We start from the raw sequence: 17,240 nt of genomic DNA, 5'->3' as shown, positions 1-17,240 counted from the left end.
TTGAGCAAGACATTTTGATTGCAACGATATAGAAAGAAATTGCATTATAAGAATAGGTCTGTCTGAACTTATTAGTAGCACTTTTTAAAAAAAATCTAAGTTCAGTGTAAATGTTTAAAGAAATAGATGGTACGAGAAATGGCCCAAATCTCTAATATGTTTCTTTTAATTACTGACATTTATAAGCAGATATTTTAATACTGTTATTGATGTTAAATAATGATAAATAAAATGTTATAATATACAAAGAATCACATGATAATCCTGGGTAGAATTCCATTATTTCCAATCACAAGTAATGTACTTTGTGCTAGAACAGAAAAACAAAAGAAAATTAGGAGAAGTCGTATATCAATAACAAATGAACATCACAGAAACTATGAAGCTCTGAGAAAAACAATCACAATAGCATAAAATGTTTTAAGATATCTAAGCCACACTTGGGGTCATCATAATCACTTGTCTGTCTAGCATCCTTCTCTTTGGAGGACCAGTTCTTCCTACCTTTGTAGAATTTCTTTCTTTCTTCCCCCCAACCCCACCCCCCATCCCCCATCCCAACTCGCCACATGGTTTGAATTGGAGCTACCTTTCTTCCAGACACTATCTCAAAGGCTTTAGTAATGAGTTGGAGGTGAATACTTCAATTGTATGTTTTGGAGAAGTTTCAGACTAAGGTTAGGGTGAGAATCAAGAATGGTAGAAAAGAATTTATTCTTTTTGATGGTGAATCTGGGATGATCTGAACCCAGAGCTTGCTGCCACTATTCAAGTCTCCTGCAGCCATGGAGAGACCTGCCTGCTTTGGAGCAATTAGCAGTTCCTAACATAGAAAGAAGCAGAGAGCAAAGGAGTCCTGAAGATGTGTGTGAGTTCCTTGTTCCAGCAGCTCTTGCTGTTTCCTTTGTCATGAGTTAATGATTTCTCTATTTCTGCCCAAGTTAGTTCAAGTCGAGTTTCTTCACTTGAAATCAAGAGCCATAATATACATCCTGAACTTCTGTCTAGAAATTGTATGAACATGTGTGTACAAGTAAGTTCCCACAAATAGGAGTATAATTCATTAATGCAAGTCAAGTCTGTTCACTTATTAAAATTTTCAGTAAGATTTTAGGCAATTGAGAAAAAGTGGCTTTAAAAATCTGTTGTGCAAAGAAATACAGTATAACAAGTGTGATAACAAAGTGTTTTTTTCTCTTACAAAAACAAAATCCTGATCTTTAGTCAATGACCCACTTATACAAAGTCTAAAAAACAAAATAATTTGGATGATAACTATGTTCTTTGTAATGGAATTTAATCTATCTCTCTTTCCTTGGAATAACTGGTAGAAAGTTTTCCCTTATTTCCTGTGCTGGGGCCTGAAAATGTTCCTCAGTTTATATAAATGAAAGTCTCATAAATAAGATCAGCAGCAGGTCTTGACCCCTGACTTTCAGATTTTTATAATAGCTCTTTTAGTACATGCCCTGTCTTGCAAAAGAGCAAGAATTTTCTATTTTTAATTTGTGTAGCTATCCATAGGTCCTAACGCATTGTACTATGTACTGTTCTATGTACTATGTACTAGTAGTTAGTAAAAAATACCTGTTAAATGAATGAATGAATGGAAGATTGGCAGTTGCAAGACAACTCATTTTCTCTAAAAAAGAATTTAAATTCTCTCATCCTACTCCCTCTAACTGCATTTGCAATTCCTTCTTTAGGAGGCACGTTTACCATATAGTTTATAAATGGTACAAATAGACTTTTTCTGTTTTCTGTGCTGCTTTCATCTTGCTATAAAAAACAAAACAGACAAAAAAGAAAACCAAGAAGAAAGCAAAGAAAGAGAGAAAGAAGAAAAAAATAAAATCTATGCTCTACCCTGTGGGTTGTTTACAGTTTCTCTGTAAGCTGAAAGGAGACACAGTTTGGTGGGATTGATGAATTGGTGAGAGCTGGTGCCGGATGTTGACCACAACAGATGCATAATAAAAACATCCATTGAGGTTTTCCCTCAGAATTCTAAATATATTTGGAAATAAGGGAAACATCTGCTTGATATTTCTTTCATTGACAGACTGCTATAGCTTTTTGAACTGATTTTTTTTTAATTGGGGGGATTACTTTTGTGACATTGTAAGTGCTTCATCTAAATGTTCTTCACAAGCAAAATTCTAGCCCATGTTTTGATACCATTTCACTTAGTAAATGGCTACATTGTTTCTTACATTCCTATGCAGCTCTCTTTTGGTTCAGAGCAAAGTCATGAATGCTTAATAAAAATGGAACAACCCTATTTATTATAATTTCAAGATTGCAAAAATTGTGCTGCAACCAGAGTATTCTTTTTCCTGCATCTTGGCCTCTGGTTACCATGGTTGTGACAGCATTTGACACAGTTCTTGGTGGCTAGGTTAAGGATATGTGTGAAAGCCATATGAAAAGTAATATGTTATATTTGAATCAGTGGCTTCACCATAACTCTCAATGATGCTCCCTAGACAAGCACCATGACCTGACCTTCAAAGACTGAATAGCTTCTCTCTCAATCTATTCAGTTTTGACATCTCTGACCAATACAATATGGAAAGAAGTTAGCAGCAACTGTAATGGCATGTGATCTCAGTTTGGCCAGTGGAATGAATGGACAGATGGAGATGTTTCTCAGAATTTATAGTGCACAGACAAGTGCAAATGAGGAGTCATTGGGCCCTCATGGATGACAGTACTGTAGCAGGTGCCAGCTGAGTCTGGGACTGGAGTGGGAGAAAAAGGGAAAAGGGGCTCACTGGGGAGAGGAAATGGGCTCCACCTAACAGAGGAGACCATTTTGCTTCTCTCATATTTCTGAGACAATTCATATTCATATAATCCACGAAGTCCAATGCTATACTCCCTTCTCTTAGCTTCATCAGAATGTGTTACATATGGTCAAGAAAGCCTCGTTTAGAACAAATTTTTTCCCACATTTTGGAGCATTATAAAATAAGTATTAAGAGTTGTGGGAGGTGCATACTATTTAATGTTTCAGGTCATTAGTTCTTAACCTGATGATAACATGGAAAAGTCTGGGGCATTTCAAAGTTAGTGGAGAAGAGTCTATAACATTGGTGGTAAGTCTGTGAGCTATGGACACAGCTTGAATTTGCCTCCTTAAGATTTTTTAATCCTTCGTTTTCTCATATTGGTCTGTGATGCAAAGTCTTTGTGTTGGCCTCATTGGCCCCCAGCTAGGGAGCCTTGAGCTAAAATCTAGGTTTGGGCTTTATGGGTTGTGAATCCCTTGACAAGACATTCAAAAGTTCGAATAAATGTTGAGCATATTCATGAAAAGATTTTCATAGCTTTAAGCAAATCATCAGAGATAATTTTAAAAAGCTTAAAAAAATAACTACTAAAAAATTGCCTTTCATTTTTTTCTGCCTTCAGCAGTTAAGTGACTTTTTACACTTCCCTTTTTCTTTTGATACTTTCTACTAAGATTGCTTTCAGGAAATGACTTCATATTTGTCATTAACACTTTATTAGTGTTACTTCTCAGGAACAGTTGCTCTTTTTTGTTTCATTTCTGATTGTGGAGCTAAAAATGTCATTGCCTTTTTAAGGACTACCAAGCTTTAGGATGTGAGAGAGGTGGTACTTTGGGTGGGAAAATTTTCTAGATTGGTTGAAATCATACAACCACATTCTAGGAGACTATAGAATTATAAAACCCACACAATTTTAGTTTTCAAGATGTTGAGAAAGCATCTTGGTTTTGTGAAAAAGTGCTGGGCTTGGAGCTGGCTGATTTTGGCTTTATTTCCTGGATCCACCAACTACTACTAGTGAGACTGTGGGTAATATATTTAATCTGAGTTTCACTGTCATCATCTATAAAATGGAAGCTAACAATACTTCCATTACAGGGTTGTGAGGATTAGTAGTAATTTATGTAGTATGCTTTACCACTCAATAGATGGTTGCTACGACAGATGGAAATGCATTGGGAAAGCAATATGGTAAGGAAGAAAAACGGCTACAATAGTGAAAGTAATAAGCTTTAATAATGTTTTACATACATTGTTTTGTTTAAGTCTCACAACAACACAATTATTACTTCCATTTCACAGAAGAAAAACTGAGGCAGAAGTGGCTCAGCAACTGGCTAAAAGCTATTCAGCTGACAGTTGGTGGAGCAGGTGAAATCAGTGAGCAGTCTCCAGAGCCCACCCTTTAACTTCCAGTCCAGACTATCTACCCTCATTATGATGACAGACATGGGTGTGAGGTGTATACATTTGAGAATTTTTAGCTTTGATGACATTTGATTTTGTATTTTTGTGGTGGCTAGCAATGTAAATCCATTAATACGCTCAACATTATCTTACCCATAAGTTTTGTCCTGATATTAAAACAGGATTTTCCCCTTAATACTTGCTTTTCAGTTTAGTGAACAAAAAACCAAAAAACCCAACTTATTTGAAGTCTGTTATCTCCAGGCATTGTACTTAGCTCATTAGCCTCATAGAGCTCACAGTCTAGATGAAGAAACACATGCAGAAACAGATCATTTAAATATACATATAGTAGGAGAAAAACATAAATGTATCTTGGTTGCTATGGGAATATAAGGAAGGGGACCTTTGACCAACCTGGGGAAACAGGGGTGCTTCCTAGAGGAGATGATCATAGTAAGTGTTGATGAGTAGGTGAGAACCAGCCAGACTAGGGAAAGTGGAGAGGGGGTACGGTACTTAGCAGAAGGAATAGCAAGGGCAAAATCATGGAGGCAGAAAACAGCATGGGACATGGGAGGTGAGAGAAGTGGAGGGCGGAACTGCAAGCAACTGGGCTTTGCCAGACATGGATGGACATGGGGCACAGCAGGAAGGTGCGACACAGGGCATGGACTCACATACCCCCCTCACTGAATAGTCTGGTTGGTTGGCTGTCATTCTGTAGAGATGGGAACTAAAGAAGAATTAAGAAGGAATGAAATGGTCAGATCTCCCTCTATCTCCACTGTGGAGAATGGAGAGGTGATGGGGACAGGGTTTATTTCTTGGATACCCTTTTATCAACCAGTATCCCTTGTGGAAACTTTTCATTTTCTTATTATATTTTTCCTTTCTTTTCTCTCCCTGGTTTTTGTTTCTACAATCCAGTGGGGAGATCAGAATTTAATAACTAAATGCAGTAACTTATGATAGCTTCTGCCTCTTCCATTCTTTTCTCAATCCTTCTGTATGTTTAATCTGATTTATTCAAACTTCCATTTGGTGGTTATGTCTGAGTGAGTCTCATTCTCTGACTATCCCTGGAGACCTGGCTTATGTAAACTTAGGGTCCTGGGCTTTACCTGATATTCTGATAGAATTCTCCCAGAAGTAGAATAAGAATCCCCCAAATCCCAAATCTGAAAATTGTCTGTATTGTTTGCAGGAAAGCCTAGAAAAATATTGAAGCCAAAGAACTTAGGAGAGTAATGTGAGGAGATAAGAGAGAGAATCTGCTCTTCATAAATAGAAAGCCTATGTTCCCTAGAGTGGAGAAGGTGAAGTGGGGCAATTTATACATAAAGCTCATAGTTAGTAAAGCTCACAGTTGTCTTCTCAGTTGTCTTCCTTAATCACACAAGGGCACACATGGAAACTCATCCCCCTTGCACAGTTCAGTTCTGCATGGTGGAGCAGTGATTCTCAAGGCGAATGAAGGGTACAATGAAAACCAGCTCTGGGTCTTTTTCAAACAGAGAATTTTGTGAAAACTCTCCCACTGCCCACATCTCCCACACTCCCACTCCCCACATTGAAAGTTACCAACGAAGTGAGATACAACTGCTGATACGAATGTGTCACATCCCTTAAGTGCATCTGGGTAAATAAAAAGTTGAGAACAACTGTAGACATCCTCTGGTGGTGTATGCTGTGGTGTGCAGGGAAACCTACCAAAAACCAGGCATGATTATGCAAAGCTGGCAGCCATGTTTTTCCCAGTTCCCCACTGTCAGCTGTGTTTTCTTTTGTGACAAAGAAGTAGTGACTTACAGTGGGTCGTAAATCTAAGGCTGTTCTCTTATCAGCATTCAGAAGGCAAGGACTATGTCTTATTTATCTTTCTATTCCCACTGCCTTGCACAGTGCCTGATAGAGAACAATCGCCCAACAAATGAACTGCAAAATGAATGAAAAATTATCTTGAGAGGGTAGTGAGCTAAAAGGCAAAGATTTTATGGACTTCTAATTCTTCAAAACACTGCATTTTCCTACCCAAATGTTTGAATTGGGGCTTTTATATGTTAAGTATTTGGCTTATTTGGTAATTATTGTTCTGTTACCTGACACTTATAAAACCTAGCATTATGAATAAAACTAATTTGAGGTCTCTCAGCAACTGTTGATTTTCAATGCTTTTCTTCCCTGCAACAAATAATACTCTTTAGGGCATATACTTCCCCGCCATGGTTTTTTAAAATTTATCTTGATGAACTAAACAACAGTAATTTGACGGTGAAGACATTTAAATCATGCACTTTAGTGCAATTCCTAGAGCTAGAGAAAACAGGCCACTGTGATTGAAGCAATGGATTGAATCTCTACTGCCAGATGGCAGCTGAAATATAACAGGCTTACAGCTGTCAGCCACACCTAGAGGTCTGCACGCAAAGGGTAAGCATGTCAGCGATGGAAATAGAAAGCTGGGTGGTTACCTGAAATTCTTGCATTGTTCCTAGTGGCTTATAAAGGCTAAGGGAAATCTGTTTAGTATTTGTGATGGAGCTGTGTAAATGTACTGCTTGCGTCCTGGGTATTATTGCTATTTTCTATATGTGCTGTGTTAGATTTTTAAACACATACCTCTGAAATCAGAACCAGCATTATATTTCTCAATCTATGATGTTTACATGATTTTGTTCAAATCATTCTTAAAAACACACAACCTGTGAGAAATGGCTTCCCACATCCCCAAAGCTTTTAAGCATGGGTTTTCAGAATTTTCTCTAATGACTGATTTGATTTTTCTTCTTATTCTGTATGCTACAGTTGATTCAGGGCAAAAGTATTTTGAATTTCCCACTCCATGTCAGAATAGCCCTGAAATAATATAATACTTTATAGGATGAAGCTGTTGTCCATGTTTCCATAACTTCTGTTAGAGAATGCATCTGGATCCATTCAACCATGTTCAATGTTTTTAAATGCCAAATGAGAGCTTCAGAAGAGCCCCTTGAGGAAGGAGAGATGACATGTGCCGAGCTCTGCTCATATCAACTCAGAAAGAAGAATATATCTGGCAATACATTTATCCTGATAAACGTGATGATAGGAAAATTTTTGTTTAAGCAGTGGCAGCATGTATTTACTGCTACATCTATATACGGGCTGTCAGGTCACATAAAACAGGCCATGACAGAAGACAGTTGCAGGGAATACGTTATGTAATGAGATCAAGCCAATCAAAGTCTGGCATCCAGCTGTAATTCTACTAACAGTGTGGGGAGTCTGCTTATCCACCCAAGTCAAGGATATATTTCTTTTTCTTTTTGATCACTGTTCATGAAATTACATTGTTATCCCCTTCAGCTGTTCAGTGAGCCACTAGAAAGAAGAATAAAATGTATAAAAAATGGGAGGAAAAGGAGAAAGGCCTCAGGCTATAGAATTTATAGCTGGAGAACTCAAGATTTTTATGCAGGTAAATTTCCTAAATAGAAAAGGACCACAGAGTCTTGAACTATTCAGAAATAAATATGCTGTTTTAAGTTTATGATGCTCACAAAACCCCACGGTATTGTAACTCTCATTCTGACAAATACAAGGCACTAGTCTTTAGAACAGCCTGAAAAATCATTCAAATGAGGGAGATATCAAAAACTACTGAAGCAGAGATTCCTTAAGTGTAAGTTAGTAGGTTTTCAATCACTTTAGTTTCACAATTTGACATTATTAAGGCTAATATATAGGTGCCTGCCAGCACAGCTACCATTAGGAATCTATCAGTATTTCCATTATAAATCCCATTTTTCAGGAGTTAATAACTTGGTCATAAAAATTTACTGCAGGCTGAAATCAAGTCTTGAAGGAAAATCTCTTTCCTTAATCCTAGCAGAAGAGTTTGCTCGTGTTTCTGATGCTAAGATAGTCAGAGACCAGAAAAGGTAGAGTGTGTATAAACTTTCATTTCTGAAAATTTAGCATCAATCCTGGTGCTGTCAGACGTGGTGATATGTGCTGGTATTTTGTTTGTTTGTTGGCTTGCTTTTTCTTCTTCTCCTCTCCCCACCCGCTCCTCCACCTACTCCCCTTTCTTTTTTGTATCTTGGTCCTAAGTGGAAGTTTGGTCCTTCTAAAATGTTCAACATACGCATTTTGCTCAGTGGAGAAAGAGCAAGGAAGTCAGAGTTTATATAGATTCATCAGAAAATAAGCTCTGAGCTTCTTTTCCTTCTGGTTCCCTATAATCTTTTCAGCACTGAAATGCTCTGCATGGAAACATTATAAAGTTACTTCAGTAAGTAGGGAAAGCTATAAACTGTTAACTTTGTGGCTAGGCGAGAAAATTGATCTACCATCTTACAACCTTTTTGACTATCCAGCAAAATATTTATCCACTTCCTCTGCATTTACCAAATACATAATAACTATGAAGGGGTACCATATTAATATGGTGAAACTAGTAAGGAATTAAACAATTCAAAATTTTCTCATTGCCTAATATCTTTTTTAAATTTATTTTTTAATTTTTAAATTTAAAAAATTTTTTAAATTTTATTTTCTTTAGTTTTTAATACAGCAGGTTCTTATTACTCAACAGTTTTATACACATCAGTGTATACATGTCAATCCCAATTTCCCAATTCATCACACCCCCACCCCCACCCCCCTGCCGCTTTCCCCACTTGGTGTCCATACGTTTGTTCTCTACATCTGTGTCTCAATTTCTGCGCTGCAAACTGGTTCATCTGTACCATTTTTCTAGGTTCCACATATATGCGTTAATATACGGTATTTGTTTTTCTCTTTCTGACTTACTTCACTCTGTATGACAGTCTCTAGATCCATCCAGGTCTCTACAAATGACCCAATTTTGTTCCTTTTTATGGCTGAGTAATACTCCATTGTATATATGTACCACATCTTCTTTATCCATTCGTCTGTCGATGGGCATTTAGGTTGCTTCCATGTCCTGGCTATTGTCAATAGTGTTGCAGTGAACATTGCGGTGCATGTGTCTTTCTTTTTTTTTTTTTTTTTTTTTTTTGCGGTACGCGGGCCTCTCACTGTTATGGCCTCTCCCGTTGCGGAGCACAGGCTCCGGATGCGCAGGCTCAGCGGCCATGGCTCACGGGCCCCAGCCGCTCTGCGGCACGTGGGATCTTCCCGGACCGGGGCACGAACCCGTGTCCCCTGCATCGGCAGGCGGACTCTCAACCACTGCGCCACCAGGGAAGCCCGCATGTGTCTTTCTGAATTATGGTTTTCTCAGGGTATATGCCCAGTAGTAGGATTGCTGGCTCATATGGTACTTCTAGTTTCAGTTTTTTAAGGAACCTCCATACTGTTCTCCATAGTGGCTGTATCGATTTACATTCCCACCAACAGTGCAAGAGGGTTCCCTTTTCTCCACAACCTCTCCAGCATTTGTTCTTTGTAGATTTTCTGATGATGCCCGTTCTAACTAGTGTGAGGTAGTACCTCATGTTAGTTTTGATTTGCGTTTCCCTAATAATTAGTGATGTTGAGCAGCTTTTCTTGTGCTTCTTGGCCATCTGTATGTCTTCTTTGGAGAAATGTCTATTTAGGTCTTCTGCCCATTTTTGGATTGCGTTGCTTGTTTTTTTAATAGTGAGCTGCATGAGCTGTTTATATATTTTGGAGATTAATCCTTTGTCAGTTGATTCATTTGCAAATATTTTCTCCCATTCTGAGGGTTGTCTTTTCGTCTTGTTTATGGTTTCCTTTGCTGTGCAAAAACTTTGCAGTTTCAGTAGGTCCCATTTGTTTATTTTTGTTTTTATTTCCATTTCTCTAGGATGTGGATCAAAAAAGATCTTGCTGTGATTTATGTCAAAGAGTATTCTTCCTATGTTTTCCTCTAAGAGTTTTATAGTGTCCAGTCTTACATTTAGGTCTCTAATTCATTTTGAGTTTATTTTGGTGTATGGTGTTAGGGAGTGTTCTAATTTCATTCTTTTACATGTAGCTGTCAAGTTTTCCCAGCACCACTTATTGAAGAGACTGTCTTTTCTCCATTGTATATCCTTGCCTCCTTTGTCATAGATTAGTTGACCATAGGTGCGTGGGTTTATCTCTGGGCTTTCTATCTTCTTCCATTGATTGGTGTTTCTGTTTTTGTGCCAGTACCATATTGTCTTGATTACTGTAGCTTTGTAGTATAGTCTGAAGTCAGGAAGTCTGATTCCTCCAGCTCTGTTTTTTTCCCTCAAGACTGCTTTGGCTATTCGGGGTCTTTTGTGTCTCCATACAAATTTTAAGATTTTTTGTTCTAGTTCCGTAAAAAGCGCCATTGGCACTTTGATAGGGATTGCATTGAATCTGTAGATTGCTTTGGGTAGTATAGTCATTTTCACAATTTTGATTCTTCCAGTCCAAGAACATGGTATATCTCTCCATCTGTTGGTATCATCTTTAATTTCTTTCATCAGTGTCTTATAATTTTCTGCGTATAGGTCTTTTGTCTCCTTAGGTAGTTTTATTCCTAGGTGTTTTATTCTTTTTGTTGCAATGGTAAATGGGAGTGTTTCCTTAATTTCTCTTTCAGATATTTCATCCTTAGTGTATAGGAATGCAAGAGATTTCTGTGCATTAACAAATTCATTGATTAGCTCGAGTAGTTTTCTGGTGGCATCTTTAGGATTCTCTATGTATGGTATCATGTCATCCGCAAACAGTGACAGTTTTACTTCTTCTTTTCCAATTTATATTCCTTTTATTTCTTTTTCTTCTCTGATTGCTGTGGCTAGGACTTCCAAAACTATGTTGAATAATAGTGGCAAGAGTGGACATCCTTGTCTTGTTCCTGATCTTACAGGAAATGCTTTCAGTTTTTCACCATTGAGAATGATGTTTGCCGTGGGTTTGTCGTATATGGCCTTTATTATGTTGAGGTAGTTTCCCTCTATGCCCACTTTCCGGAGAGTTTTTGTCATAAATGGGTGTTGAATTTGTTGAAAGCTTTTTCTGCATCTATTGAGATGATCATATGGTTTTTATTCTTCAATCTTTTAATATGGTGTATCACATTGATTTGCGTATATTAAAGAATCCTTGCATCCCTTGGATAAATCCCACTTGATCATAGTGTATGATCCTTTTAATGTGTTGTTGGATTCTGTTTGCTAGTATTTTGTTGAGGATTTTTGCATCTATATTCATCAGTGATATTGGTCTGTAATTTTCTTTTTTCGTAGTATCTTTGTCTGGTTTTGGTATTAGGGTGATGGTGGCCTCATAGAATGAGTTTGGGAGTGTTCCTTCCTCTGCAATTTTTTGGAAGAGTTTGGGAAGGATAGGTGTTAGCTCTTCTCTAAATGTTTGATAGAATTCACCTGTGAAGCCATCTGGTCCTGGACTTTTGTTTGTTGGAAGATTTTTAATCACAGTTTCAATTTCATTACTTGTGGTGGGTCTGTTCACATTTTCAATTTCTTCCTGGTTCAGTTTTGGAAGGTTATACCTTTCTAAGAATTTGTCCATTTCTTCAAGGTTGTCCATTTTATTGGCATAGAGTTGCCTGTAGTAGTCTCTTAGGATGCTTTGTATTTCTGCGGTGTCTGTTGTAACTTCTCCCTTTTAATTTCTAATTTTATTGCTTTGAGTCCTCTCCCTCTTTTTCTTGATGAGTCTGGCTAAGGGTTTATCAGTTTTGTTTACCTTCTCAAAGAACCAGCTTTTAGTTTTATTGATCTTTGCTATTGTTTTCTTTGTTTCTATTTAATTTATTTCTGCTCTCATCTTTATGATTTCTTTCCTTCTGCTAACTTTGGGTTTTGTTTGTTCTTCTCTATCCAATTCCTTCAAGTGTAAGTTTAGATTGTTTATTTGAGGTTTTTCTTGTTTCTTGAGGCAGGCTTGTATAGCTATAAACTTCCCTCTTAGAACTGCTTTTGCTGCATCCCATAGATGTTGGATCATCGTGTTTTCATTGTCATTTGTGTCTAGGTATTTTTTGATTTCCTCTTTGATTTCTTCCGTGATCTCCTGGTTATTTAGTAACATAGTGTTTAGCCTCCATTTGTTTGTTTTTTTACATTTTTTCCCTTGTAATTGATTTCTAATCTCATACCGTTGTGGTCTGAAAAGATGCTTGATATGATTTCAATTTTCTTAAATTTACTGAGGCTTGATTTGTGATCCAAGATGTGATTTATCCTGGAGAATGTTCCGTGTGTGCTTGAGAAGAAAGTGTAATCTGCTGTTTTTGGATGGAATGTCCTCTAAATATCAATTAAATCTATCTGGTCTATTGTGTCATCTGTTTCCTTATTTACTTTCACTTTGGATGATCTGTCCATTGGTGTAAGTGAGGTGTTAAAGTCCCCCACTATTATTGTGTTACTGGCTATTTCCTCTTTTATAGCTGTTAGCAGTTGCCTTATGTATTGAGGTGCTCCTGTTTTGGGTGCATATATATTTATAATTGTTATATCTTCTTCTTGGATTGATCCCTTGATCATTATGTAGTGTCATTCCTTGTCCTTGTAACATTCTTTATTTTATTTATTTATTTATTTGTTTTTGCAGTACGCGGGCCTCTCACTGCTGTGGCCTCTCCTGTTGCGGAGCACAGGCTCCGGACGCGCAGGCTCAGTGGCCATGGCTCACGGGCCCAGCCACTCCGCGGCATGTGGGATCTTCCCGGACCGGGGCACAAACCAGTGTCCCCTGCATCGGCAGGCGGACTCTCAACCACTGCACCACCAGAGAAGCCCCATTCTTTATTTTAAAGTGTATTTTATTTGATATGAGTATTGCTACTCCAGCTTTCTTTTGATTTCCATTTGCATGGAATATCTTTTTCCATCCCCTCACTTTCAGTCTGTATGTGTCCCTAGGTCTGAAGTGGGTCTCTTGTAGACAGCATATATATGGGTCTTGTTTTTGTATCCATTCAGCAAGCCTGTGTCTTTTGGTTGGAGCATTTAATCCGTTCACATTTAAGGTAATTATCAATATGTATTTCCTATGACCATTTTCTTAATTTTTTGGGGTTTGTTTTTGTATGTCCTTTTCTTCTCTTGTGTTTCCCACTTAGAGAAGTTTCTTTACCATTTGTTGTAGAGCTGGTTTGGTGGTGCTGAATACTCTTAGCTTTTGCTTGTCTGTAAAGCTTTTGATTTCTCTGTTGTATCTGAATGAGATCCTTGCCAGGTAGAGTAATCTTGGTTGTAGGTTCTTCCCTTTCATCGCTTTAAGTATATCATGCCACTCCCTCTGGTTTGTAGAGTTTCTGCTGAGAAATCTGCTGTTAACCTTATGGGAGTTCCCTTGTATGTTATTTGTCGTTTTTCCCTTTCTGTTTTCAAAAAGTTTCCTTTGTCTTTAATTTTTGCCAATTTGGTTACTGTGTGTCTCAGTGTGTTTCTCCTTGGGTTTATCCTGTATGGGAGTTGCTGCACTTCCTGGACTTGTGTGGCTATTTCCTTCCCCATGTTAGGGAAGTTTTCGACTATAATCTCTTCACATATTTTCTCTGGTCCTTTCTCTCTCTCTTCTCCTTCTGGGACTCCTATAATGCGAATGTTGTTGCATTTAATATTTTCCCAGAAGTGTCTTAGGCTGTCTTCATTTCTTTTCATTCTTTTTTCTTTATTCTGTTCCCCAGCAGTGAATTCCACCATTCTGTCTTCCAGGTCACTTATCCGTTTTTTTTGCCTCAGTTATTCTGCTGTTTATTCCTTCTAGTGTGTTTTTCATTTCAGTTATTGTATTGTTCATCTCTGTTTGTTTGTTTTTTACTTCTTCTAGGTCTTTGTTAAACATTTCTTGCATCTTCTTGATCTTTGCCTCCATTCTTTTTCCAAAGTCTTAGATCATCTTCACTATCATTATTCTGAATTCTTTTTCTTGAAGGTTGCCTATCTCCACTTCATTTAGTTTTTCTGAGGTTTTGTTTTGTTCTTTCATCTGGTACATAGCCCTCTGCCTCTTCATCTTGTCTATCTTTCTGTAATTGTGTTTTTTTTCCACAGGCTGCAGGATTGTAGGTCTTCTTGCTTCTGCTGTCTGCCCTGTGCCCTAATATCTTTTAGACCTAGCTTAATTTCTTTTAGGGCCTAGCTCTCTGGGCATATTATGACACACAAAACCTAGTCTATTCTTGGACCAAACTATTTTTTCTGTAGTTATGTACAACTGAAAGTCCCTCTTCTCTTTTCCTGGGAGAAAAATAGTCAACAGTCATTGTAGACCACCAAACTATTCAAGATGTTGTGGAACTACTTTCCATGAAGGTTTAAAGACAATGAATAGAAAGAAAGAAAGATAAAGCACTCAGATTTAACTGTGAGAAATAAGTGCAAGATTATCCCAACATTCTGTACTATTTTAGTGAATTTGGTGGAAGAATTAAGGAATTGCTGGTATATACTGATTTCTAGAAGGATAAGCATTCTCATTTCCAACCCAAAGCTTTCCATTGGTGTGCATAAAATTTTGACTTGTGTGTTCCTACCATCTCCTCCGTCTAGTGCCTGGCCCTGACTTATAACGGTTTCTTTTTTTTTGCATATCTCATGCTGTTATGTCTCACCTTGCTCCCCTCGGCACTTCCTAGCTAACCTGGCAAGCATCCCTTGAGTTTCAAACAGTGAGGGATCTCATATGCCTTGCTGCCCCCTATTGGTGAGCAAAGACAATCTTAGATTTTTTAAATTAATGCCTATATTTGAGAGGTACTTCCTATGGAAGCTTTTTATAAAGTTTTTAAAAAATTATATAAATATTATGTGATGATTTTATTTATAATTAATGGCTTTATTTTTTAAATGTTTATTTTGACTTAGTTTTCTTCATAAATTTGTAAGGAATTTCTTCAGTTCATGTCATGATCTTTTTCTAAAATTGGCACTGCATAACTGAAAGTGCAAGGCAAAGTTTTCTATCATCATTGCACAAAGATTTTCTTTCTTTGTACATTTAAACGAAGGAATTGATTTCTTATGGTTTTGAATGTAGTTCTTTAAATTGAAAACATACATATTGGATTTGCATATTGCTTCCTCAAAATGGGTTTCTTTTTTGTTTTGTTTTGTTTTAATGTTGTATTAGCCTATTTGGGCTGCCACCAAAATATGCCATGGACTCGGTGACTTAAACACAGAAATTTATTCTCATAGTTCTTGAGGCTGGAAGTCCCAGGTCAAAGTCTGGCAGGGTCAGCTTCTGGTGCGAACTCTCTTCCCAGCTTGATATCCTTAAAATGGTAGAGGGAGAGAGCGCTAGTGATTTTCCTCTTCTAATAAGGTCACCAGCCCTATTGGGTTAGGACTCCATCCTACGACCTCATTTAACCTCTATCACCTCCTCACAGGCCCCTTCTCCAAATGCAGTTCCATAGGGAGTTAGGGCTTCAACATATGAATTTGGAGGTGGGGGACATAAACAGCAAAATGTTGATATGTGAATTTTAATAATCCAACTTATTTTTTAATTAATCAATCAAATTATTATTATTATTTTTAATATCACATACCATGGTCTAAGAGTAAATGAGAATGGGATTTGTATTAGAATAATAAGGCGTTACCCTCACCATGGTGAACTGATAACACAGTTAAGAAAATGAATTAAAATCAGACTAAAACAAGGAAAAATGATAAAAGTGCAAAGTACTAAATCATCATACTGTCTTTAATTACAAAAGAAGTTGTATTTGTGGGCTGGAATAACCAGAGAAGTCTGACAGCTTAGTGCTTTCAGAATTTTCTTAAATCACCTGATATATTTTTACCAGGCTACTGCTGCTAACTGAAACAGTGGGTTATGTGTCTTGGGCTGAATGAAGCATGCCAGAGAATCATTGATGTTGGGCTAAAAAACCCAAAACTCTTCCTTCTTTTGTTTCTTTATTTGTTTGACTGCCTGTTGAGTCCAGAACAATTTCAGAGCATCCAGTGGAGCCCCTAACCATTCCAGAGGGCAAGAGATTGGACACACTGATTGGTTTGAAAACCTTGATATCTAATTTTTTCTGTGGCTTCTCTGTAAGTTCAGCTCAATAGTTCATTTATTTATTCCTCCAACCATAGGGAAAACAAGCCTGAAAACATCAGTTCATAACACTAAATTATGAATGTTAAAGACACGCACAGCTCCACCTACCAGCAACACCTATGGGCAGAGCCTGTCATACCGTGGACACTGACGTATTTCTAATTATACCATTTCTTATCAAGTAAACGTCCTGGGTTGATCAGAAAAACAGAAAATATCGCCATGATCAAAATAAATCTATAATTTAAGCTGGATTTTCTACCACTCTCAGGCAAAAGGTTGTTTAAAAAAAAAGTTGTGCTGTAAATCACATCTCATTTTGCAGGATCTGGTATGAAGGAAAAATCATGTGTTTGAAATTTGTCCCTGAATTTATCTCTAATTTCAAAATCATTTTCCTTCTTCTGTGAAGCCTATCCCCAGCCCAGGTTACTGCATTTCCCTTGTGCTCTCACTTCGGCTCGCCTCCATTTATCAAAGCAAAGTATCTGCTAACAGTCATGTAAAACCTGGTATGAATTTAAGTCATGGTGTTATCTCTCTTCAGGGGATTTATAATTTTGGATTTATCTATAATTCTGGAATAAATGCCTTTGACTCCTGCAAAAGAAGCTTTATGTATGACCATAGTAAAGAGAGGTGTTTTTGGAGTTGGGGACTTTCTGTTACTGTTGAAATCACACAAAGAGCTAGCAGTCAACTTTATTGAGAAGATTGGTATCTAAATTGTAAAATTATCTCAAAGTTAGGGATTTATGTAAAATGCAAGGTCAGAATTACAATGAAGGGACATATTACTTAAGTATTTTGGAGATGAGAAAATGAAACTAGCATTTATTGGGTATCATATGCCACGAAATGTGCCAGGCATCCTCACATTTCTTTAGCTCATTTAAAGCACTTCTGTAAATTCTTCACCCCATTTTACCATCAAGGAAACAAAGTTCTGGAGGTTAAGTTTCACAGATATCCTGCAGCTAGCAAATAATGGAACCATGTCTCCCTGGCTTCAAAGTCCATTATCTTGGTATAGGAAAG

This window comes from Grampus griseus (genome assembly GCF_964374135.1).
Source record: "Grampus griseus genome assembly, chromosome: 3".
Classification (NCBI taxonomy): domain Eukaryota; kingdom Metazoa; phylum Chordata; class Mammalia; order Artiodactyla; family Delphinidae; genus Grampus; species Grampus griseus.
This window is presented reverse-complemented; position numbering follows the sequence as displayed.